This window comes from Mytilus californianus, unplaced genomic scaffold (genome assembly GCF_021869535.1).
Source record: "Mytilus californianus isolate M0D057914Y unplaced genomic scaffold, xbMytCali1.0.p SCAF_2, whole genome shotgun sequence".
Lineage (NCBI taxonomy): Eukaryota > Metazoa > Mollusca > Bivalvia > Mytilida > Mytilidae > Mytilus > Mytilus californianus.
Window position 1 is genome coordinate 9,219,933 of NW_026262668.1, and position 26,105 is coordinate 9,246,037.

Sequence of the window (26,105 nt, forward strand, 5' to 3'; positions counted from 1 at the left end):
TGTCGTACATTCAGTTTCATTTTCACGGAGGTTTTTTACTAAACAGCAGGAAATTTATATATATATATATATAGTATGACCTCTTTTTGTTATATTATTTCCTTGTATGTCATATGATATATATAGTATTACAATGTACGATTTCTTATTTCTAACATGTTTTTTCTAACAGTATTTTTTTGTTGTCTAATAAAACATTTGTATTTATGATTTTGTCATTTTAAAATTATTATTTATTCACTTTTTAGGAAGTTATAATTAGCCTTGGAGTTACGTTTACAACATATAGCCATAGAAATGCAAATAACAAATAACAAATAACAATTTTTGATTGGATGTCAAATTATAAACATTCAAATAGCTCGAAATTCAAACTTACTTTATGCTTCGCTGTCATTGCAAGAAGTTGTTGATGAATAATGTAAGTATAACATAACAGAAAAAGGTCATGGTTTAATTAATAGTTTTTTCATTGGCAATCATGCCACATTTGCTTATTTTTGTTATAATTTAAGGTTTTTTTTTAAGGATTTAACTGTATATATTTAACATAATTTTATGACATGAAATGCACACGTGTGGATTGATTGGTTGATTGTTGGTTGCTTAACGTCCAGTGGCAAATAGTTCCTGTATGTTCATGACAAACTCGTGGAATACGGCATTCGTTTTAGCTCAGTAAGTCTATAGAAAGCATGGACCTAGTGTAAACTTGTGTTGTAGCTTGACGTACGTATTTTTTGTTATTTCACTTTATGTTTTTCTTGTTTTATTTTTTGTTTATGTTTTGTTTTTTTTGAATGGGGGTGGGGTGTATTTTTTGAGAATTTTATGTTATTTTATATTTTCTCAGTTATATTTATTTACGACATTTGTATAGACACCAGCGTATGAGATGTTGACATATTGTAAAAAAGAATCGTTATTGGTAATATTAACTAAAGGCTCTAAAGAGCCTGTGTCGCTCACCTTGGTCTATGTGCATATTCAACAAAGGACACTCTCCAAAATTGTAGACAAGAATAGAATTCATGACAAAAATCTCTGTTTTGTTGATCTTGTATAGCTGATCATTTAGCCTCTGTTTAGTTTCTCTCTGTCTTCTTTAGTTTTTGCTCAAAACACAAAAGAGGGTAAAAAAAAAATCCTCATTTAAGGGCAATCACTCCTATAAAGAGTGACAGTCTACTAACTATATCAACAAAATTTGACTTGTTAGTAGATCTTGCCTTGCTGATCATTTTTGTTATTTAAAGTGTCTATGTATCTATTATAATTTTTATCAAATATCAACGCAAAAAAATGGTAAACATCGTCATTAAAGGGCAATAACTCCAATAAGAATTCGTCGGACGATTTCCTAGCTGTTGTCTTAATTGTAGATCTCTTTTAAGGAGAAGACATTCTGAACATTTCTGCTCTGTCAGATTTTCTCTATTCATAACGGTTTTCAAAATAATAGACAAAACTTGCATTTTAACCCCCCCCCCCCCCCCTTATGTTCTATTTTTAGCCATGTCAGCCATCTTGGTTGACAAGCGGGGTCATCGGACACATTTTTTAAACTAGATACCCCAATTATGATTGTGGCCAAGTTTGGTTAAATTTTGGTCCAGTAGTTTCAGGGGAGAAGCTTTTTGTAAAAGTTAACAGATGACGACAGACGACGACGGACGCCAAGTGATGAGAAAAGCTCACTTGGCCCTCTGGTCCAGGTGAGCTAAAAATATGAGAGTAATCGTTTTTTTTTCATGTAAGGACCAAAACCTTGAAATATACATATATAAAAAAGCTAACTTTTCAACGTGTCCTTTCAAGTGAAAATTTACACTAGTAGTGAACAAAATGAACTAATCATTCTAAGTTTAAAAATGTATACTTATATTAAAATCTCCTCTACAATTGTTACAAAATTGCATATTAAGACGCTGTACATTTCGCTATACATAATTTGTCCAACTGTAGCAATATGGGATATAAATGATGAACATTTTCAATTTTCATGGACTTTAAACAGAAAAATCGCCCTGGTAACTTTTTAGTTATCTTTACTGTTCAACTATTATATAACAAATTTTATAAAAGAGAAAAAAATTTAAGTGACCGACCTGACCACTGATGTCACTTGTGTGATTCAAAAAGAAACAAAAGTGAGTCACTTAACACTTCTCGTGACTTATTTTATTACAACCACTTATGCATTATTATTGGTATTGTCATATTTATAAATCAACTGTTTACGAAACTTAGAATTGTTCGAAATACTAAGGATTTTCTACTATAGGAATAGATTACCATAGCTTTATTTGGCGAAACCTTTCAGAAGTTTTGGTCCTCAATGCTTTAGTTTGGCCTTTTAACTTTTTTTTATTTGAGCACCACTGATGAGTCTTTAGTAGAACAATTTTAGCCTGGTATCTTTGATCATCATTGTCATGTTCATCAATATTCAGGAAATTAAAACAAAAAGACACATTTACAAACATTTTAGTTATTTTTTCGTTGAGTTGCTGTTTCCTTAATGTATACCATACATTTCCTTTTATTCATATATAGTTAAGAGACCTTAAAAGATTTAAATTGAGATGCATGTAACAATGAAATATTGTTAAATAATTTGTTAATAGATTTTACAATTCAGTACAGTTTCGTTTCATTTAACAATTTGTTCAGTGTGTTTTCTTCAAATCAAAATCAAACATTTTCATAATAAAACTATTGAAATTAAAATTGGTAATTCAATTAACAGAACACATTTTTTTTAAAATTATTTTTTTATTTACATCAAAAACAAACATTACAAAAAAACTACAAAATTCACAAAAAAAAAAACCCTTCTGTATACAGCTCATTGATTGATGGGGACATAACCGTGTATATTTTACAAGATATTTAAAAACATGTGAAACTCTTGATGTAATTTTGGAATTCCGTATGGTGTATCAGTATAAGGACCATAAATCATTTTCCAGTTATACATATGATAATAGTACACTTCAACAAAACCATATCCTAAGTCTTTTCCTTTCACGTTTTTCTTAGTACATTAGATTTATTGTTGTTTTTGTACAGCTCAAGTCAAGTAATTAAAGCCAGCATGTTGTCAGTGATGCGGTCACCGTCCTTGTCAACAAGGGGCTACGATGAAGTACCTCAGCACCCACTAGAAAGATTACACCCATTACGTGTAGATGTTGAATTAAGGAGGAACACATTCACAAACTGGCCATCGAATATGTTCGTGTCACCTGGAAAGTTGTGTGATAATGGCTTCTACTATATGGGAATCACGGACAAGGTCCAGTGTGCTTTTTGTGGAGGGATTTTAAGTGGTTGGACAAAAGACGATGATGTCCATCGTGAACATTCTAAACATTTCGGACAATGTGAACTCGTTCGCGTTAAGAACAAAAACTGTGTTAGAAGGTTTGAATTTTCAAACTCTGTTCAGACATGTCAGAAGAAAGAAAACAAATCTCCAGAAAAGAGTGTAAAACCGCACAACAGCCAATATTCCTTATATTGTGACAGATTGTCCACTTACCAAACATGGCCGAGAACCTTGAGACAGAGACCAAACGATTTAGCAGCTACTGGTCTTTACTACAAAGGTTGGTATATCAATTTAAATCCCATAACGAAGGATTTTACCATCTGTTGGAAATGGTTTAGAACATCTGGTTGGCACGAAACACAAAAACATGTAACTAACACGAAGACATGCAAAGACGCAAAGAACTGATCTAAGAGTACTTGCAGCTACTGAAAATTAGCGCATAACCAATAACAATAGCGTGTAATAAATAAATAATCATATCCCCTTTAAAGTATCAACCAGAACCAATCCAACGGATTTAGCATAAATACGCAATAAATAGTCTGAGAAAAAGCATGACCTTTTGCATTGTCGACATATGTTTATAGTATCGACATGATGTGGAACCATAAGTTTTCATGACTGTATAGCAATACTTATTGAGTTAAGTTTTAGTTATCAAAAACAAAATCAATGTTAGTACCGATTCATATTTATTCATATTTCTATTGATTTTAGGAGAAATGCATGCGAAATTAATTTGTATTCACTATTGTATTGCTCTGAAAACACAAAAGTAACGAATGAATAAATAAAATAGTGGATTTTTACCGTATAATTTTTTAATTATAGATTTTTTTTTTAAATCTGACATTATAAAATGGACAATAGCGTTTTCATAAATTCATTTTTATATGCACGTGTGAAAACGGCAATGACTAGTGGTCCGCAAAATATTTAGAAATCTTTGATGCTTCCTTTTCCAAGCCAAAAATTGTGCAATCGAATAAAAAAAAACAAGAAATTAACCCCGAATGGCCTAATAATTATACAGCAATAAAAATAAATGAATAACAATCCATACATGTACATTTAAGCTACAAAACAGAACTCATTTTTTTTTTTTTTTTTACATTTTCAGGAACTAGAGACACTTGTCAGTGTTATATGTGTGGAGGGATACTCTCTGGTTGGGACACGGAAGACATTCCACAAGCTGAACATAAAAAGTGGTTTCCAAAATGTCCACTTGTTTCCTGTTGACCGTGTTACCATTGTTGCTATAAGAACTCGGAAAAATTACACTTTATCTCTTACTTTTGTATTCTATAACAACAACAAAAAAACGATGTCTTACAATCCTTTTATACATGTATCTGAAAGCTTTTCCTTCAAACGCTCTCTGACTTAACAATTATTGTTTTCGCATTGACATACATATAGTATTATAAAATAATACAATAATTGTTATAATTATCTTTACCGTTCATGAAAGCATAGAGAAATGAAGCTGGGAAGCTTGAAATTGAACATATCGTTTAATTTCCAAAACGAGTACTTTGAATCTAAGTGCACATATGAAGCAGTGGGGTCCAGTATTTCCATAAAGGGTATCCAGTAGGGACCGTCAAAATTTCAGTTGTGAAAAAAAAGAAAACATTCCGAAAAATCAAAATTTTTGTTCACATTTCATACAACCTTGTCCGGGCCGAAACCTTATTTTACACTGTCTAATGATATTTGGCATGAAGATGTATTATCGTAAGACAGTGAGTGGCATATTATCATTATCTTCGTGCGACACTGACCTTTGACATGAAGGTCAAAACACTTTTTTTACACTTTCGTGTCCGGAATATACAAATAAAATACTGCAAATTCATTGCGTGCATTTATTATTGCGAATTTTGTAGAATGGACTAAAATGCGAGATTAATTATTGCGATTTCAGGAAAATCTGCAAACAGTTATTCATATCTGATATTAGAATGCGAGTTCTTAATTTTGCGATACTCATTCAGTCGCATTATTTGCATTAATAAAAACCTCGCAATATTTTTTGAATTTACAGTAAGGAGATGTGGTATGATTGCCACTGGGACAACTATCCAACAGAGTACAAACTACGAGGATTTATGCAATTATAAGTCATTGTACAGCCTTCAACAATGAGCAAAACGCGTATAGTCCGCTATAATAGGCCTCGCAGTTACATGACAAAATGAAAAACAATTCAAATGAAAAAAACCCCAAAAAACAGCGGTCTAATTGATGACTACGAGTAGTTTTTCAAATGCATACAAGCACCAACATTTAGTGTTAAGATAACACAAAAGTGACAGTGTTATCATCAGAGAATTAAACTACAAGCCTTTAACATAATCTTAACAATAATTGTACGTAGAACTAGGATAGACAAGGACAGTTATATTCCAATTTACTTTCATAGACAAAGGGGAGTATTCAAAGGGAAAAGACAGAAAAAATGGATTCTCTTTTGACAGGTTGTCATCTACAATTTCACCAAAAAAGTACAATATGAGCTTATATAGGTACAACAGTTCCTTCTGTACATTATAAAAGATGACTAGTGTGAAACTAGCCGGCGTTAACATTCATTAGGCTAGCCTTCAATAATATCCATGAGATTAAACCGCGTTTGATGAAGTGGTTATATATTTTGGTAAGCATGGTCAGATTGTCCTCGCTACTACAGTGAGCTAGTTAATTTAGACATGGGTGTCTTTTTGGTAATAATGGCTTCCTTAACATCCCTCAGACCTTTTTATTTAGATAACATGCATGCGGTATTCAGTAATCGACTGGTGTCTATATTAAATGTCTAGATCTTACTCACTCAGGTTACAAAATCTTTCTGAATACATTTTTCATTGCATAGGTTATCAAAGATCTGTCATGCATCAACACTATGTTTTAAAGGACGAAATAGCGAAATAAATAAAATTGAGAATGGAAATGGGGAATGTGTCAAAGAGACAACAACCCGACCAAAGAGCAGAAGACAGCCGAAGGCCCACCAATGGGTCTTTTTTTAAAAGATTTAAAAAAAGAAAGATAACTACTGGCGAGGCTCCTAATTTGCGATAGGCAAATTTATACCGTAACGTTCATACCTTGGTGTCTATGGTTGCAGTCATTGTTTCTTATTTGTATGGGTTTTTTTATTTTCTTCCTCGTCATTGAAAGCTTAGAAAACTTAATACAAGTGAAGGCCACCCACTTGATAGTACAGTTTATTTATTTATTTTTTTTGGTTGAAAAATCTTTCACCTTTTCTTAATTTTTAAAATGAGTTCATTTTTGAGAACACATGTCATGATTATCGTTTGCCCCTTGTAAATATTTAAGAAGGTACGAAATGCCTGGTTTTAGACGCTTTAGTTTGAAACACGATATTTATATTTTACATCTTTTTTTAATTTACTTTTTTTTCCTATTCTATATTTTCATATAAACGATTTTTCCTTTTTTTTAACTCAAAAAGATGATATAAGCAAAAAATGAGTTGTAGTTATGTGTATGAATCGAGAATCTCTCGACGAGGTACTTCTTAAAGAAGTCAGTGGGGTACTGCAGGCTATTTGTTCTATTAGTCTGTTCCAGTCTTTTTAAAATTGTTTTGCAGAGAATGCTATTTGTAACGGTCATTGATGCATCAGATTTATCTGTATGTTAGTTCGCGGGTAGAACTAGTATTAGCTTTGCTTTTTAATCAAACTATCATCGTATAGCAATGTTATTGTTAATGTTTCATGAATCATTTGATACCCATTCCTATCGTTTGGACCATATGACATAATTGAAAGCTAAACACATAATAAAAAAGTCTAGACAGTTCAGCCTTCAGCAGGATGACCGCTTACTGAAGAAGAAAATAAAAGACGGCACATAATTTGGAAATCAAGGTGAAAATTTTCTGCTACTCCTGGAAGCTATTGCTAAGGGATTACTGATTTCGACAGGCAATATTCCAAGATTTATAGCTTGTGTCTGTTTTTGAAAGCCGTTGTTTCTTGTTTGTTTGTATGTTTGTTGATTTCTCTGTAATTTTTAATTTTTTTAATGAATATTTTTTTCATTTATATTCTTCCTCGTTATTATTTGAAAGCTTCGAAAAATTAATTAAAGTGGAGGCCCCTCACTTAGGAGTAAAGTGAATTTCCTGTACCATTTATGCATGCAATATTTGCCATCGGACGTTAATGAAACTATCAATGAATCATGTAATCACACAGTCAATCAGCCGTATTCTTATTGGTTGAAATTTTGTCAGTCGGTAAAGATCGGAATATAATTGCTTTTTTAATTTGAGTTCATTTTGGAGAAAACTAGGTTTTTGGTTTTTTTTTCTAAAAACATAGAAAGGTACGAAAGGAAAACGCATTGTTTGCTCCACTCTAGTTTGTAAAACGATACTTAAAGCTTTCATCTTTTTCTATTTACATTTTTTTATAATTTGAAATCCCTTCCTTACATATCTTTTAAATCATATGTCGTAATTGAAAGCGAAACACACAATAAAATAGCCTAGCCGGTTCAGCTATCAGCAGGATGGCCGCTTATTGAAGAAGAAAATAAAAGACGGCACATAATTTGGAAATCAGGGTGAAACTTTTCTACTTCTCTTGGAAGCTATTGATAGGTAGCAAAAGCCTCCTTCTTTCTTAAAAAAATTTGAAAATAACACCTTATAAATTTGTTGTGTCCGAAACGCTTTTTTGAATTAACCTACATCAGGAATGCTCATACCGAAAACATTGAATTTGGTCAGTTTATAATGATAATCATATTTGCAAAACTCTCTTTGTAGGAGAATTTTAAACTTATACATCTTGCTACAAGTCTTTGAATCTTGTTTTTTTGAGCTGATGTTTCTACTGGTAAACGGGTCGTAGGCGGTGCAACAGTATTAAAGAAGATCTGTCTTACGAATGTTTTGTATGCCTGATGTTTATTTTACATTGAGTTTACCGAGGAATTTTTCTATCTTGTTTGTTTTTATTGTCATGTTCTGAATGTGTTTGTTCCGCAGAAGATACGATTATTATGTTGTTCCAGTCATCATGACGTAGATGCTTCAACAATGATATAAAACCGTACTGTTAAGGCCTCGACATGACAAAATGTGAAACAAGTGAAACGAAAAACCAACAACCTGATTTATGATAAAACAATAAACGAAAAAAAGTAAGACAGATAGCAAACATCACAACAACTGAACTATAGGCTCCTGACTGGGGACGGACACATACAGAATGTGCGCGGTGGGGTTAGCATGTTCATGAGCGCTCAATTGCCCTAACCTTGAACAGTGATGATACAGCACAACATAAGAACAAGCTGAAAAAAATCTGGTCTTTTGAAAATAGTTTGACTCATCCGGTATGCACGAAGCACAAAAAACAAATTACAAAATCTGGCTTTGGTGCATTGCTGATTTATTTCTTCATATTAAACTATAATTATTGGACAAGAGGACATTTAGGAAACCATTTTTTGTGCTCATCCTCTGGAACGTCTTCATCCTCCCAGCCTGACAATATACCACCACACATGTAACATTGACATTTATCTCCAGTTCCTAAAGGACAAAAAAAATTATTAAATACGATAAAATAATTAACATGATCTTCATTCGAAATAACAACATTTCTTTTCAAAATGGATTTCAAAACGACCCAAATTATTTACTGATATTTTACAAAAATGTTAATTGCATGTGTAGATGCGATGTTGATTTTGGAATTTTAAGAATGGCTGCCGTTACCATGGCAATGTGGGGACGAAGGTGCCATTCGTTATTGCTAGCGATTACAAATCTAGTTTCATTTGCTTTCCTGCGCTTTCTGAAACACGCGAGTGTAAGGCATGAATTTGTAACAGTTTCCAGGTATATTAATCTCTATAGTAATATCATATTTGTTAGTCAGTTAGGGTGACAAAAGTTGGAAAATTCAAACCATAGGCCTTATTCAACAAGCTTGTGAACATTTTAGTATTATACATGCTTAATATCAAATAGCAAGTATTTCATACTTGTTCAGAACTATTATTTGTTAACATCAGAATATTTTTTTGAATTTGTCACGATCATAATCTGTTTACTTTCAATTTTGTTTGAAAAAAAACCAAACTTGTACCTCATCTGTGTTCTCATGTTATTGATACTGAAGATCATTTCAATTTGTATGTCAAATTTATTTACTTTCATTTTTAGTATACCTTGTATTTACTTTAGGTGTTGACTGATGTACACATTAAATAATTCCAAATTATTTGTTGATACTGTTTTTGACGTACGTAAAAGATGTTGATATTTAATTAACTTTCAGTCGCAAATAGTTTAAGCATAATCAGAACGAGAATACTGACCCATCAATCTAATATATGTAGGCAATGCAAAAGGGGCCGACTGGACAGAAGGGTGGGAAATTAAAGCTTCCAGTACCGAAATAAGAGGTATGTCAAATGGGATGGAAATTTAGCCTTGTATTTCAGGTCACCTACGGACCTAAGGTTATTTTAAGGATGTTCGATACTCTGTTTCAAAATTACAAGATTTATAGAAGACTGTTATAAATTGGTTGTATATAAATGAAGGAACTAAAAAAGCAGAAAAAAATGAAGGGTCCGTGTGCTTTTTTTCGAGATATAAACCGTTTTAAATTTGGCGGGAAATGATTCTCTCTAGATTTTTCATACGTTTAACATTGGCAACTTTTTTCTTTAAAAAACTATGAAAAAATAACAAGGATTTTATAAGATTTTCAATTATGGCTTTTTAAACTTCATATAATAAAATTATGAAAAGAAAAGTAGGGGTAAGTGGGCAATTTTTTTTTAAATAGCACTACATGGATAAAACCAGAGGATTCCAAATATCTGGCAAAAATTCCAAGACAAGATGAGCGAACATGCTTAAGTGCATTAAACTTCGCTCTCTCCCTGTTGTAATTTACATTCGCAAAAAATCTAGAATTTTTATATCGCTTGATATATCGCTCGATATCGTTTACATAATACATACCTTTGTAATATAGGCCTGAAGATGCCAAATCTTCTGGGGACTGCTTCAAGTATTTTGGCCAAAACTGGAACGTGGAAATTCTTCTACTATATATAGAATATTGTTCGTTATGTGATTTACGTTTAGCTATAGAATGTTGACCAGTATTATTTGAAACGGAATGTTCAGGCAAACTAATTGTACAGGTTTTTGATTTGGTTGAAACTTTTTCACAATATCTGAAATGTTTGGCGTGTTCACTAAAGACATTGTCATGTTCTAACCACCCACTCAATACTCCTCCACAGAAAGCGCATTGTACTTTATCCTTTGATCCCATGTAGTAGAAACCATTATCGCATAATTCAATCGGACAAATGGGTGATGATTTAGGCCAGTTTACAAACGTCTTTCTTCGTAGCTCTGTATTCATACGCAATTGATGAAGTCTTTCGAGTGGATGCTGAGGTACCTCGTCAAAAGCTCTCTCATTGCAGAATGAAGGTGGGTGCTGTATCAGAGTTACCATGATTTTCTGCTCGTACATTAAATCTAAAATGGGAAAAATCATAGATGTTTTTATAATAACCTGTATGCCTTATGCAACAATACAACAGATCATCTCAAGAACGAAGGGTTGTTAACTTTTCGGTACATTTGTATTTTAAAATTTTCTCCAATATTGTTTAAAATATCAGCACCAAAGATATATTGCATATATATTTACCTCTGCTCCAACCGTGCTGTAATGTATTCAGTTATGGTAGGCTGTTTATATATATCTAGTGTCTATTTTTAGCTTAGTAAAAAATTAAGGTTCTTCCCTGCTATATTCATATTTGGGTTTTTTATGCGGTTTTTTTTACCAAAGGAAATACATAATAAAATTAATGTACTAGATTTGGAATATTTGCAAATTGAAACCGGCAAATACCAGGGTATATTCTTTGACAAAACCGTCCCAGGTGCACTTTCGGTAAAGCTTCGACTGATGATTTGGCGATATGACTTTTTTTGTAGATCTAAACTTGCTTATTATATTTGCTTTGATAAGTTTTTGTCTATTTAATTGGTATATTTTCAAGCGAATACTAGGCAAAAACAAAATCAAAATTTGTTTCACGCTTTTGTGAATTTGTATTTATTTTGATGAATATTCATAGTTAAAATAAACGTGCTGTGAAACGTCTACACTTTTGATGTGTCAGTGCACAGTTATGACAAGTAACATAGAAAAACAAAGGGTATGGCGTATCCATCCATGACACAAAATCGGTACATACACAGAAAAAACACACAAAAAGCAAAAGGATAGCGCTTTTATTGCTGTTCTTCTTCTCAAAATCACTGTGAGTCCTTCAACACGGAGCGAAAAAGAAACTCTCACCTCACTGCAGTTTAAAACGGCTCTTAGAACAGGTTTTAGTGGAATTCTTTGCAAAATGATTCAGGTTTTCCTAGGGGAGAAATGGCCTGGCTGGTCATACAAAAGACATGATAGGCGGATCCAGAGGGGGGGGGGGGAGGGGCTGGGAGGCCCGGGCAACCCCTTTTGTGGGAAAAATTTGGTTGATTATATAGGGAATCACTGAAGCATGACTGTAGCGGCCCCCTCTTATGGCAGTCAGTGCCCCCCCTCCCCCTTTTTATAAAAAATTCTGGATCCGCCACTGGACATAAAGACTGGTGAGTGAATGGTCATATTTTTTTAATTCTCTAAAGGAAAAATTAGCTCATTCAAACTTATACTGAACATTACAATTAAAGAAGAATGCATGCTATTTAATCTCTGTCTTGGAGTTTCGAGATCAAATCGTTGTCGGATTTAACGACTACAACCTTGGAATGTTCCAGGATTTATTTCGCTATGTACGCTTCATTTACCATGTTTACGAGCAAGTGCAAAGGCTTTATATAAATAAGACGAATAATGTGTCCGGAGGGTTGACTGGCTGCCTTCGCGGTTATCGTGTAAGCTAGACTGTACTTTTAAAAATCAGCGTAGAGTGTCGATATTATACAAAGCGGAGTCACAAAACATTCCCAAAAGTAGATCTATATATGTAACGTATGTCTGGGTTCTGATTTTGAGAAAAGCGACAGCTTGGTAGTAAAAACAGCAAACATCGAACCAAAAAAAAAAAAAATATGGAAAAAAAATAGAGAAAAAGTATGTCGCCTCCCGATTTCCTATCTTTAATCTCATTATGGATTAGGACTTTACCTTCTCATTGGTAAACCGACGTCAGCAAAGTTCTTTTTAAAAATATTGCATTTTCCCAATTATATAAATAATTTGGCGACAAGGTCGAAAACAAAAATGATTAGCTAAATGGTGCAGTGTTAACATTAAAAAAAACTTTCCATTTAGGTTTCATAAACATGTTTATTTTTTTGGACAGACTTTTAGGGTGTTTTACAAGAAACAAGTAACAATAGTTATTTCCCCATATTACATGTGCCTTTCAAGTGTTTTTGTTTTGTTTTTATGCTGTAAGATTGTGATGGTTTAACGCATTATATTCATTACATTCGTAAAATTTTATGGTGGTCATTTTCACTTGTGGAGTAAACAGAAATGTCCGGTGTATTAAAAAAAAATTAGCATGTTACCGACAAACACTTTCACATTAAGATATATCATACAATATTCCAAAATACCTCTCAAGGAAGAAAAATTGAATTAAATCACGTACATGTGCACATTTAGATGTCTTCCAAAAACGTTTAGCAGATGGTATCTTGTCTGGTTTTGCAATTTCCTAGCTTGTTTTAAATTAATATCTACAAAATCAGTGAAAATACTTTCCATTCATCATTTAGAAAATACACGAGTAAAATAATCTGAATTTCAATCTGGTAATTTTACGAGGTGAATACTACAGGTTGCAATTCTGTAAATATAGACAATGCAATTTCCCATTTACGGCTTTAACTGTGCCTCTTTAACTATGAAGTTTCGTAAAAAATTATATCCTTGAATGGAAAGTTGATATGCACTACTATTTCATTCAAAGGTCAAAACATGGGGCTGTGCGGCATATTTTCAACATGTATATGCCCCGAACTTCTAAGAGTTGAAACTTCTACTAAAATTCTGTACCACCACTACCTTCACTCTGGGTCTTCCCTAGAATTCAATTTCGCCGCTATTCATTTGTATTTATACTGATAACATTCCCAAGTTATGTCTCTATCAGATGAAACATAGAGATCATATCTGGGAATCAGTACGTAAACAAAACAAAATATCTATGAATATTTTATATCTCCCCAAAAGAGGCGTGGTTTGTGAAACAGCTGTATTTACAAAGTGCAACCTACAGAGAAGAAGAATGGGTTAAATTTTCGTAAACTTATTTCCGTTGTGATTTTACACTGTATATATATAGGCATCATCTTTATATTCTATGAATAGAATGACTTGTTTGGTTTTATTTCCTGGTATTTTTTATATGAGCATGTTTCAATTGATTTTCTCTGTTTAATTTGGTTAAATTATTCATATTTTAATTATATTTTAATCTTTTAGAACATTTGGCTCCCATTCATATTTGTGCAAACACAAACAATATTTTGCAATTTTGATCATTAAGTAAATAGTTTACACTGCTTTCTGCTTTTAACCATAGCAATGAAACATAACTTTCGATTGGTTATACGAGTGCATACTTTAAATTGTTTGAAATTAAAAAAATACCTTCGTCATCGACATCGGAATATAGCTAGAAGTATTTGATGCTTAATGTGAGTACAATATTTTTATTTACATATATATAGATATGGGGAGTTGTGACACTGCATAGTGCGAGGTTTCGGCAAAAATGGTCATTTTGTTTTAATAGGTTCAGATTTCAGTCTGACAGTTTTAACAGGCCATAGCTAGAAGGCAAGAACAGGGATAGTTTTTTGTAAACACTACATTTTCAGTCATGAGCAGTCAAATTTCTGCAGTCAAATAAAAAAGCCTCGGACTTATTGTAAGAAAAACCTCGTTGATAATTTTTCTTTATCATAATGGTTTCTCGCTGTTCCCTTTAATCATTGATGGAATATACAAATTTTGATGAACTGTGTTGATCTAAGTAGGAAAATTCAAAAAATGGTTAAGGGCTTGGTTGTTAACTCTATTTGTCAGTGACATTGAAATATGGTCATCCACGGAACGGCAATAAAACCCTTGCTATTAAAAGTGTGGTTGTGTAGGATGTAATTGTTATGTATACAAAGTCGTAACCACATACATGACTGTCATGTATGGTTGGAATAGAGACGTCATGTTAAATTTGATGCCACGCTCTCTGCAAGTAAAATCAAACCTTGCAAAAAATCTCTGATGGGTCTGTAGATGACCTGTTGCAAGGCGAAATGTCTACCTCTATTCAGAATACCCTCAACAAATCTTTGATGGGTCTGTAGATGACCTGTTGCAAGGCGAAATGTCTACCTCTATTCATAATACTGTAAAGCGCTCGCCTTTCTTTACAATTATGGATTCAGTGCATTTAGTGTCTCAGTTGCAAGCATGAACCAATATCGTGATTATGGCTGGACAACTCAAGATTTTCATAGACAAATGATGTTATTATATATCAGATCGTATCGACAGTTTTAACACTCAAAATAGAACCAAATAGTCATCAGCATGTTGAATATTGAAATGAGTAGTGACAATCAAAACTGGTCAGTTTTAACCACAGTGAGTGGTTAATATTGGTAAACTTTTACCATACTTTTTGGTATACTTTAACCACGATTATTGGTTATCTTTAACCACAATTATTGGTTGTAACCAGTTTCTACTGTTAATTATAAATTAATTATAATTACCATGGCTGTCTTCCCCAGGGGTTCGTAACTTTCTGTTTCTTGTAACAGACTGAACCCCCAAGTGGACTTTCAGACGCCTTTTATAGTAAAACTAACCAGTCACGTGATATTTTAATAACATACTCATACAAATTAGATCAGTAGCATAAAATCAATCATGTGTAACAAATATAAACTTGTGTACTATAGGTAAACAGGTAAACGAGAACAATTGTTTACATACACAATAGTAAAACAACATTATAAACATGATGAATTAATAGAAAACGATGATTACATGAATAAATTATTTAATAGGACGTAACATTGCCCCCTCTTTGTTGGCGTTTGCCCTCAAACAAGATGAATATGACCAGAATGTAAAATGGGTGAAATGGTTTTTTTCTGCAAGTTTTAGGTATATTTGAACTTACTTATTAAACTTATTCAGTCAATAATATAAAAACAAGCACACACATGAAATATGAATTAATCAAATTGTATACATGATAATAAGTCACAAATTTTCTATCTTCTTCCTGATCAGTATCTCAAAATCTTCCAGACGTAGGTCAATTGTAATTTTTGAAAGTTTAAGGTCTTCTTTATATTGCGGTTTATTAATTTCACGACCAAACATCTCGACATTGCGACACTTTCGTTGACTCACGAATGGATAATCTTTATGCAATCATAAACTGATGAAAATGTTCACGATTCCAGTCCTGTTTGTTTTCACAACACAAGAGAGCCAATATGTCTTCCAGTGTCTGATTCAACCTCTCAACCATACCATCACTTTCTTGGTGCAATGGTGTGGTTCTAGTTTTATCTATCCCAAGAATGCAGCACGTATCTCTTAAGACCGGAGACTCAAAATTAGTACCCTGGTCAGAGTGTATCATTGTTGGAACACCAAATAAGACTATAAAATTCTTTACAAAACATCAGCCACTGATATCGCCTCTTAATTTTTCATTGGGAAAGCGTCCATCCACTTGGTAAAATAAAAAAAATATGACAAGAAGATATTTGTTACCACTCTTGGTTGTTGGTAAAGGTCCAAGCACATCGACAGCGATACGTTCGAGTGGAGCACCCACTACATAAGTTTGCAGAGGAGTCCTAGCTTTTCTAGTTGTTCGTTTCTTTGATGCGCATTTGTCACATATTCGACACCAGTGTTACACATCTTGACGCATACCACACCAAAAGAAACGACTTTTAATTTAACTGACCGTTCTTGCAGCACCAAGATGACCAGATGTCGGGGTTTCATGAAGCTGTTTGAACACAAACTGTCTGAACAGTTTAGGGAGAACCAGTTGGACACCTGACCTTAAATAGAATACATCCCATCTTCCCCAATAAAATTTGAAATGAGAAGACAGGTTAGAAATATCTGACAAAACTGGTCTATTTCAGCTTATCCTAATTAAATAATATTTTTTTAAGATCAAGATTTCTTAATAGTTCTTTCCGTTAGGTGTTGAGTGTTAAGTACTAGTAATAAACTCAGAATGTGTTGATGGTCATTTCGGACCTCTGCATTGTGCGCAAGTCACACATCAGAACTATCTGAATCGGTTTTTATTACATTAACAGCTTTCTCTTCACCAATGATTTCGGTCTGAATGTATTGCAGCTCTTTTTGTTCAACCTTTTTACAATACCTACAGTTTGTGTCAGAACATGGTCGTCGAGATAAGGCATCAACGTTTAAATGGCTTCTTCCTCTTCTATGTTCTATGTCAAACTCATACCTTGAAAGAACTTCCAACCACCTGGCTAGTTGATCTTCAGGATTTTTAAAGCTTTTTAACGAACACAATATGTTTGAATAAATTGATACCTCAAATATTGGTCGAAGATTTTGAAAATATATCTTGAAAGTCAGAAAGCAGTTTTTGCAAATAACCTTTTTTAGAATGATATGATTCATTTGATGATTTTTCAAACAATGAATGATAATGTTATGGGTCTTTCTAAAAAAATTTCTTTGTCGTGTCCTGACCCTTGGACGCGACACTTTCTAGTTTCCCTCTGACGTTTGACCACCCTCTGCTTTGGGACCATCTTCCCTATCTTGTCCATTTTCACTTTCATTTTCTTGAAAGAGCGTATTACCTGCTTGATTGTACTGTTTTTGTCCTTTATCGTTTTTGTTTTGATTCTTTGGGAAGTAATTTTTCTTCCCTTGTTGGTTTTGATTAGGCTCTAAACTCTGACAGGGGGGATCTTTCACGACTTTAAATAAAGAAATTTCATCTTTTACTGTCTGGATAAAATTTTCAAAAAGAGGAACTAGCTCTGATTTAACGTCAGATTTGTCTAAACTTTCCTTAGTGGTAATACAAACTGTCCTATGCCTAGCCCTATCTGTGGATTTGCATGTTTCTAATCGAATAGCAAGTGTTTCAGCGTGAGTTACATTTTCCGGTTGCGTTTGTCAGAGGCGTATTCTCACATCTTGGTCGTCGAGAGCATCTTTAAAGTAGTCAACTGACAGGGTATCTAGTAACCCTGTTGCTTTTGGATACGCTTGTCTAGTTAGCTTCATTATAGAAGTGGCAAGTTCTGTGATTGGCTCATCTCTTTTTGGGAAACGACATTGGAGCTGTGCCCTGTACATTTCCGACTTGTATTTACTCCCAAACTTCCTAGCTAAAGTCATCTTTAGTTTATTATAGTCTCGTCGCTCAGTCTGGTTTAAATCACTCAGAGCAGCCCTTGCAGAACCCTTTAAACTACTAGCTAAGTAAAGACCTTTTCTATGGGTTTACCATTTATTCAAATCAGCTAAAATTTCAAACTGGGAAACATATTCCTCCCAATCTTCTCTACCATCAAAAGAAGGTGGCTTCAGTTTTATCTGCCCTGGAGAAAAGTCTGGCGATAAATTTATACCTGTTTTGAGAGTTTCAACCTCTGCATGAGATTTTACACTTACTGGGATACTCCCTAAAAGTGGTGGTGAACCAAGACCTGGTTCATCAAACAAAAGTGTATTATCTATTGGAATATCACCCTTTTCATTTTCCAAATAAGTTGTGTCTGTAATCATGCTAACGGACCCCCATCTTAACTTAGAAAATTAACCGTCAGGTAAGGTTGTAGACTTTTTATCACCAGCATCATTTAGATTCTGTCTTTGGTGCATTTTAATTGATTCAGTTTTATCTGTTACCTCTATTGCCTTGGACAAACATTCTACTTTCTGTGTTAAATGAACATTTGATTTATTCAATTCTCTCACTTCCTGTTTGAAAATTTTAACAGGTTCCGCCAGAGAATTCATGTTGCTTGCCAATGTATCAATAGTGCTTTTTATAGTAGTTTGTGTACTAGCTAATACTTCTTGGGTCTCTTTAAAATTAGTCACAGTGCCACCAATCGTACTGATGGCTGCAACTAAGCCCGAGAACTGACCAGTATTATTGTCACATACAGCATTGAAAGAAATCTTATATGAGTAAATTTCTTTATACACCATCTCAAATATACATTCAACCATTTGCTCATTTTCTGATCTTCGTCGTGTATCAGATCTAGGTTCAGATTTATCCAAATCATCTTCAGTATGAGGATCATACTGACTCAAATATGCTTCTTCAAATTCATTTAACTCAGCCTTATTTACGAAAAAATAAATTTATATATAAATATTAAATTTGAAAACACTTTTTAAGTGTCCCGTCGGAGGTATAAATGTAACGCGCTCGCCTTTCTTTACAATTTTGGGTTCAGTGTATTTAGTGTCTCAGTTACGAGCATGAACCAGTATCGTGATTATGGCTAGCCAACTCAAGATTTTCATAATACAAATGATTTTATTATATATCAGATCGTATCGACAGTTTAAACAATCAGAATAGAACCAAATAGTCATCAGCATGTTGAATATTGAAATGAATAGTGACAATCAAAACTGGTCAGTTTTAACCACAGTGAGTGGTTAATATTTGTAATTTTTTACCATACTTTTTGGTATACTTTAACCACAATTATTGGTTGTAACCAGTTTCTACTATTAATTATAAACAGGTTGTAGCGGAATGCTTTGCAAAATGATTCAGGTAGACTTTGTGAGATTTACACCACAATCGTGTTAACATGGTAAAGTTTATTTTAGGATGAACAGTTAAAATCGTCATTTAGAGCCAATAACTCCATTAACATGATTAAGGAATTGACTAATGATTTCGGTCATGTTTGACTAATTTGTAGACCTTGTCTTGCTGATAATTTTTGTTATATAAAGTTTCTTTGTATCTATTATAGTTTTTAAGAAAAAGGTAAAAAAACAATTGTATCAATCATCATTTCAAAGCAATAACGCGTGTAAGGTGTCGTCTGACATTTTTTGTCTTTACATTCTGAACATTTCTGCCCCGTCAGATTTTCGCTATTTATGTTGATTTTCATAATAATAGAGACAACTTGCACTTTACCACTATGTCTTATATTTGGCCTTGGTGGCCATATTGGTTGCATGTGGGATCATCGGACACATTTGGGCCAACAACAGTATTACTTTACTTATTGAACAGATTTTCCTATGGGGAGAAATGGCCAGGTTGGTCATGCAAAAGGCATAAAGACTGGAGAGTGAATGGCCATATTTTTTTTATTCTCAACAGGAAAAATAAGCTCATTCAAACTTCATACTGAATATTACAATTAAAGGAGAATGCATGCTATTTAATCTCTGTCTTGGAGTTTCGAGATCAAACCGCTGTCGGATTTAACGGCTACAACCTTGGAATATTCCGGGGTTTATTTCGCTATGCTCGCTTCATTAACCATGTTTACGATCAAGTACCAAGACTTTATATAAGTAAGACGAATAATGTGTCCGGAGGGTTGACAGGCTGCCTTCGCGGTTATCGTATAAGCTAGACAGTACTTTAAAAAAAATCAGCATTGAGTGTCGATATTATACAAAGCGGGGCTCGTATTCATATCACAAATCATTCCCGAATTAGATCTATATATGTAACGTATGTCTGGGTTCTGATTTTGAGAAAGGCGACAGCTTGGTAGTAAATAAGGCAAACATCGAACAAAAAAATAATGGAAAAAATAGAGGTAAAGTATGTCGCCACCCGATATCCTATCCTTAATCTCATTATAGATTAGGACTATCTTATTATAGATTAGGACTATACCTTCTCATTGGTAAACCGACGTCAGCAATAATATTTTAATATTGATTACGTTTTCAAAAGGAGAGGGATTTTCCCAATTATATAAAAAATTTGGCGACGTGGTCGAAAACAAAAATGATTAGCTAAATAGTGCAGTGTTAACATTAAAAAAACTTTCCATTTGGGTTTCATAAACATGTTTAGATATTTGGACAGACGTTTAGGGTGTATTACAAGAAACAAGTAACAATAGTTATTTCCCCATATTAAATGTGCCTTTTAAGTGTTTTTGTTTTGTTTTTATGCTGTAAGATTGTGACGGTTTCACGCATTATATTCTATATATTCGTACAATTTTATAGTGGTCATTTTCACTTATGGGGTAAACAGGAGTGTCCGGTGTATAAAAAAAAGCATTTAGCATGTTACCGACAAACACTTTCACATAAAGAAATATCATACAATTTTCCAAAATACCTTGGTAAGTCTCAGAAAGTCTCAAGGAAGAAAAATTGAACTAAATCACGTACATGTGCACATGTAGATGTCTTCCGAAAACGTTCAACAGATGGCATCTTGTCTGGTTTGCACTCACCTAGCTTGTTTTTAATTATCTACAAAATCAGTTTCTATTGTTCATTTAGAAAATACACGAGTAAAATAATCTGAATTTCAATCTGGTAATTTTACGAGGTGAATAAATACTAAAGAGAAGAAGAATGGGCTAAATCATTTCCGTTGCGATTTTACACTGTATATATATTTGGCAGCTTCTTTATAATTCTATAAATCGTATGACTAGTTTGTTGTTATTTCCTGGTATTTTTTTATATAAGCATGTTTCAATTATTTTTTTCTGTTTAATTGGTTAAATTATTCATATTTTAATTATATTTTAATCTTTAAGAACATTTGTCTCTCGTTCATATTTTTGTAAACACAAACAATATTTTGCAATTTTGATCATGAAGTAAATAGTTTACACTGCTTTCTGCTTTTAACCATAGTAATGAAATATAACAATTTTTGATTGGTTATGCGAGTGCATACTTTAAATTATTGAAATTAAAAATTTACTTTCGTCATTTTAATCGGAATATAGCTACAGTATTTGATGCTTAATGTGAGTACAATAATTTTATTTACATATACATAGATAGAATTGTGACACTGCATAGTGCGAGGTTTCGACAAAAATGGTCATTTTGTTCTACAGCACTTTGTTTTAATAAGTTCAGATTACAGTCTGAGTGTTTTAAAAGGTCATAGATAGAAGGCAAGAACAGGGAAAGTTTTTTTTTAACACTACATTTTCAGTCGTTAATAGTCAATTTCTGCAGTCAAATTAAAAATTCTCTTACTTATTGTAAGAAAAATTCGTTGATAATTTTTCTTTATTATAATGGTGTGTCGTTGTCCCCCTAGTCTTTGATGGAATATACAAATTTTGATAAACTGTCTTGATCTAAGTAGGACCATTTTAAAAAATGGTTAAGGGCATGGTTGTAGAACTCCATTTGTCAGTCATATTGAAATATGGTCATCCCCGGAACGGCAGTAAAACCCTTTCTATTAAAAGTGTGGTTGTGTAGGATGTTATTGTTAGGCATACAAAGTCGTAACCACATACATGCATGGTCGGAATAGAGACGTTACGTTAAATTTGATGTCACGCTCTCTGCAAGTAAAATCAAACCTTGCCACAAATCTCTGATGGGTCTGTAGATGCCCTGTTGCAAGGCGAAATGTCTACATATATTCAAAATACCCTTAATTTATTTTACAGTGGTGGTAAAAAATTTTCATCTTTCATCCCGGTCGTTCACCTGTGAGAACAAACCTTTTGTGCTAATTGTTAATTTGTTTTCTGAATATGCATGAAATAATTGCCACTGGGCGTTAAGTAAGCAACAACCGATCAATTGTATTTTTGGACAGGCAATCGGCACAACTTTACATAACATCATAAATGTAACCTTTCGTCCTAGGTTATATATACCCTTTTGTTACCTCAATAACATTAAAAAATGGGTGTTCTCATGTCAAAATATCTCTTAATCTGAATGTGAAATAAATATACGAAGATGACTAATCACCATCAATTTTGAGGGGGGGGGGGGTTCGAATTCTGAAAAGTAAGATCTAGTATGATTCAATTGCCATCATTTAATAACATATAACCATATATGAATATATCTTTATGATATAACATATAACATACTTTCTTTGAATGAAAAATACGTCAAACGGATGCAAAATTTTCGTAAGATTGTCAGAAATATAAGCTCTAATTAACAAAATGTAAAAACGTTGATCGGTAATTTATCAAATCCCTTTAAAAATATACAAGTAGGGTTTCATCCAATTTATACCATATAATGTGACAAAATCAAGTCATTTGAAGACACCATACATTTGATCTCTGCTGGTCAAAATTTCGAATTCAAATCGAACAGTAATCCTAACTCGAACTTTAGTTTGATGATTGGCCACATACTACATGTACTTATATTTAAGGATCTAGTGAAGTAAGTGTCATGTGTGCTGATTGTTGTTAATCATGTTAATATATGACTTGCTCATTTGTGCGCTAGGAAACATCGTTTATAAAAGTAACGTGATGATTTGTGAATATTCTACATATATATATAATTATTTATAATGTATCTTGATTAGTTAAGGGATCAATTATACGTTTATTGTTACTTTTCAGAGAATATTTTACATGAGGGTTGGCAGCTTAAGCAAGGTTACTGATACGGAGCAGGCATATGATATATAGACGTTTCTAGCGGTTAAAAGGTAGGCAGATGTTATTTTTCAAAAAAACTAAAAACTTAAAACTAAAACCTAATAACTAATACAAAGATGAACTGTATGGCTGTTCAGTTAAGATTATTGCGTCCGTTTCCTTCTAAGTTTTTGTGTTTCTGCCTCCCTACTTACCAAAAAATGTCATGCCCACTTTAACACTTTTAATCAGGACATATTTCGTTAAAAAGGGAAAAACTGTTTTAATCAAAAACATTTCCCGATATGGTCTAGGTAAACTATTTCTTTAAAAAAATAATTTTCTCAACTCTATTTGTCTGTCATGAGGCCAAAAAAAGGTACACAATGTGTGGCCTTGATTTAGAAATATGAACATGGTTCTGTCTGCCTTCTTCGAATTTCACTCTCTGCATTAATATTCGTATACATTTTGTTCCCTGTATTTTATTATTTAATTTGTTTTATTGTAATAAAAAAAACTGAGAATGTTAATCTGAACATTTGAAACTTGTTTTACGCCCAAAAGAAAAGACCCTATAGAAAATCACGGCGTTCTTTCACGTTGTATAAAAGTGTGCTAATTATTTCACAACTAAATTGCATTTAAGGACGCTTTGTCTTTTGTTGTATATTTTTTGCCAACTAGAGAAAAAAATAAAAATTTAAAGTGGTCTACAATTTGGTTTCGAAAGAAATAAATGTGAGTCACTTAGAAACTCCCCATTATTCAGTTCATTAAAATCCGTTGTGAACATCTTTTTGCTTAAGTAGTGAGGAAATAAATATCAAGTAATATATAGTCAAAAGACCATATAAAGTCTTACAGTGATAAGTTGTATTTTGCATGTGATAATGAAACACTGTTGAATAATTTTTCTTAAAATATAATCGATTGAAGGTATAAATCGTCAGATTTATTCATGATATAGCATATTACAATTAGGATACCTTGTGTTAATGATTAAGGAAACTTTTAAATCAATAAATGTGAAGCAACACCAAAATAACCTTCTATCGGTATTTTATCAATGTAAAAATTGGGTATCTACTTGCGGTGATTGGATTCCACGTGAAACTCAAAAACCCCTGAATTTACTTTAGTTTATAATTCAAAATTTCCGTTTCGTACATCGGTATATATATGCAACAAACAATTTGCCAGTGGTAATAGAACCGGTCACCAAAAACATACGCTAGTACAAACTTTGATGTATATATTTTTCTTTCTGATGCACTTTTCACAATTGTTTTTGTACTTGAGATTAATATTGTTATTTTAGTTGTTGTTGTTCAGCTTCAGTTTAAGTAATTACAGCCAGCATGTTATCAGTTATGCACTCACCGTCCTTGTTAAGAAGGGGCTACGATGAAGTACCTCAGCACCCACTGGAAAGGTTACACCCATTACGTGTAGATGTTGAATTAAGGCGAAACACATTCACAAACTGGCCATCAAATATTGTCGTATCACCGGAAAAGTTGTGTGATAATGGGTTTTATTATATGGGAATCCAGGATAAGGTCCAGTGTGCTTTTTGTGGAGGAATTTTAAGTGGTTGGACAAAAGACGATGATGTCCATCGTGAACATTCTAAACATTTCGGACAATGTGAACTTGTTCGTGTGAAGAACAATAACTGTGTTAGGAGGTTTGAATTTTCTAACTCAGTTCAGAAATGTCAGACGAAAGAAAATAAATCTCCAGAAAAGAATGTAAAACCGCACAATAGCCAATATTCTTTATATTGTGACAGACTGTCTACCTACCAAACATGGTCAAAAACCTTGAAACAGAGACCTAACGATTTAGCAGCTACTGGTCTTTACTACAAAGGTTGGTATATTAATTTAATTTCCATTACATCAGCTCTGTGTTTGTAAATCTTCAACTTGAAATGTACGTGTGATTGAAGAGAGAGAGAGCTTTAAAGCAAATACGATGAACTACCACACCAACTTAATATCTATCTGACTTGGTGCAGACAAATTACAGACATAAACATGATCATAAATACATGGTGTGATTTACACAGTATCTCCAGAATTTGAAAATGGAATTTGAATGGAAAATCTATTCTAATAACATTATTATTAACAACAGACGCCATTCTTTTTGACGGATAAAATCCACAATTAACTGCCAGAAAAAAATCTGTTCAATGGCAGAGGACATTTGCTTCTATAAAAAATCATTAACAGGAACGAATTATCAATTGCACCAGCATAGCAATTACTATAATGTATTTCAATGCAGACCATAATGTAAGATTAAACAACCGTTATTTGCCACAGTAAAATAAACGATTGACACTCGCAAGTATAAAAATACAATACAATTATTCCTTAACTCTCGCTGCTATTTACAAATGATACCATATTAATTGGATGCAATTAAGTTACAATGGAACTTAAATAATATCTACAGAAATATGTCATTAAATTTAATGTTCATGATATCCTTTCAAAATGTCTGTAGACACATTCCCCGCCCCTCCGATGTTAATAGATATTTATTCGGATTTGGTGGAGAGGAATATTGCATGCGAAGTGTTTTTGTTATTCTATTTCTCGGTCAAAACGAATTACTAAATTTAATGATAGATTTTTCGTCAACAAAGTATTAAAACATCCTTGATATTTTCTATGACAGCAAAATGGTACAATCGGATCTAAAGAACTTGAATTAATTCGGAGACACTGAGTGGTCTAACATAACAGAAAAACATCCAATTGATAGATCAATTACTTACTTACTGCCCTGGACGCCATTGGCGTGTAGAGCAGTATGATCGAAGATCTTCCACTTTTGTTGGTCGTTGACATATATCAATAACAACCAAACTTATAAGCTGCAAAACATTACTCTGTTTTTTTTATTTTTGCAGGTACTAAAGACACCTGTCAGTGCTATATGTGTGGAGGGATACTCTCTGGTTGGGAAAGTGAAGACATTCCACAAGCTGAACATAAAAAATGGTTTCCGAAATGTCCACTTGTTTCCTGTTGACCGTTTACACATACGCGAAGTTACGAT

At 33.1% G+C, this 26,105-nt stretch overlaps 2 long non-coding RNA genes across 2 annotated transcripts; both read left to right on the forward strand.

Annotated features, from left to right (window-relative positions):
• The first annotated feature begins 252 nt into the window (after positions 1-252).
• On the forward strand, positions 253-26,105 carry LOC127727899 (uncharacterized). Its single transcript, XR_007993877.1, has 4 exons — positions 253-421; positions 3,073-3,298; positions 24,593-24,905; positions 25,957-26,105. It is a non-coding gene; the product is annotated as an uncharacterized LOC127727899 (long non-coding RNA).
• On the forward strand, positions 22,852-24,586 carry LOC127727909 (uncharacterized). The gene is made up of 3 exons (XR_007993891.1): positions 22,852-22,911; positions 23,013-23,101; positions 24,352-24,586. It is a non-coding gene; the product is annotated as an uncharacterized LOC127727909 (long non-coding RNA).